This window comes from Harpegnathos saltator, unplaced genomic scaffold (assembly GCF_003227715.2).
Source record: "Harpegnathos saltator strain DR-91 unplaced genomic scaffold, Hsal_v8.6 scaffold696, whole genome shotgun sequence".
NCBI classification, from domain to species: Eukaryota; Metazoa; Arthropoda; class Insecta; order Hymenoptera; family Formicidae; genus Harpegnathos; species Harpegnathos saltator.
The window spans coordinates 365,196-366,743 of NW_020230533.1; positions in this window are offsets into that span (position 1 = coordinate 365,196).

A 1,548-nucleotide genomic window follows, 5' to 3' on the forward strand; every position below is an offset into this window, starting at 1 on the left:
CGCTGACATGAAAAATTGCCTCGTGTAAGCCAGCCCGGAGAGATTGTAATTATCGCGATTCGAAAATTATCACGCTAGCACTCGACTTAAGTTCACTTTTGAGATTGCCTTCGTATCGCCTGATACAATCAAATTTACTTCGACGTCAACGAGAAGAAGTTGAAAGTTTGCTAAATTGTTAATACTTCGATCTCCGTCATAAATACCGATGTCTTCGCAATACCTCTTTCAAGGAAGCAATTTAAGATTTTTCTGCGAAAATTTATTTCGCAGAAACTTCACGAAGAGGATATGCGATAAACAATAACAATTTCCCGCCAGTTCAATCTGATTTCGCGTATCCAGCTTTTTCTCGTGTCATTTCGTTTTCGTATTTCACTCGTGTCGAGCGACAAATTCTTATAAATTGTTTAAAGTATTTTCCGTATTATCTCCGATCATCTTTCATTATTTAAATTTTAAATTTAATACTACCGATTACAGTACCGTGAGATGCATGGTGCAGCCGAGTTTTTTACTCACGCAGTAATGGCGAAAGGCGGTTTTAATTATTATCTTATCTGACCTATTTTAAGCGCACTTACATTACCGTACCGTTTGCAAGTTCTAACAACGCCGATAGTACGCGTATTCGGCATAAAAGTCGGCAGACAGCTCCACCGTGGAAGAAAACAATGGTCATGAATCATTCGGAGCAGTTCGCTGCAGTTGCATACAAAGTGCGAACTTTTGCGACTTAACGTCAATATTATAACTTTCGGAATATTCTCTCCCGCGCGGTGCTATTGGCACGGAATACTTTCGCGTGTTCGCCGAAGCGTCTTCGTTATAATTCGCTGCTTCCCACCAAGCGGCAAAACACGATCTCATGCCAAATCAACAAGCGGCTTCGTTCGGACACGATAAGATCCGAGCAAATATTTATCAATATATGTTTCAAACGTATGCGAATGCCCAAACACGAGCCACATATGTATTCCTTGAAATAAACAAAGGACAAAGTATTTGACACACCCGTGCCATTCCATTATCAATGAACTCTGTTCGATTGTCTTGTCTGTAAAAATGCGTTATTAAATTACTTTGATTCTGATTTCATGCGACTTTCTTCATCATCCGTCGTTATCTTATCTCCATTATAATATAAAGATTCGTTATCTTCATTTCATCTATCTTTATTTTTGGCTCATATCTTCGCGGATACGCCCACTATATTGTTTTAATACAATCTCCAGTCGCCAGACGCTGGACGCCAAGACGCTTTATCTTCAGAGAACGTAAACTTACCGATAACATTTTTCGTACAATTACGCTTCTAGAGCGATGCTATCAGTTCCGGCATATCAGCGACTCCTCTAGAGCCAAGACGCTTGTGCGCCGAATTTCATGGCGGATCCTCGATCCGCCTATCCATATCTGCCTGTCTGTTACTTCGCATTATTACCGCTCCGAAATCCGCCAGTCGCGAGACCGTGACGTCGACAGGCGGCGTCATCGAGAGCAGATTCTCCGCGTGATCTCGCTCGGTAGTCCCGTCGTGCCTCATCG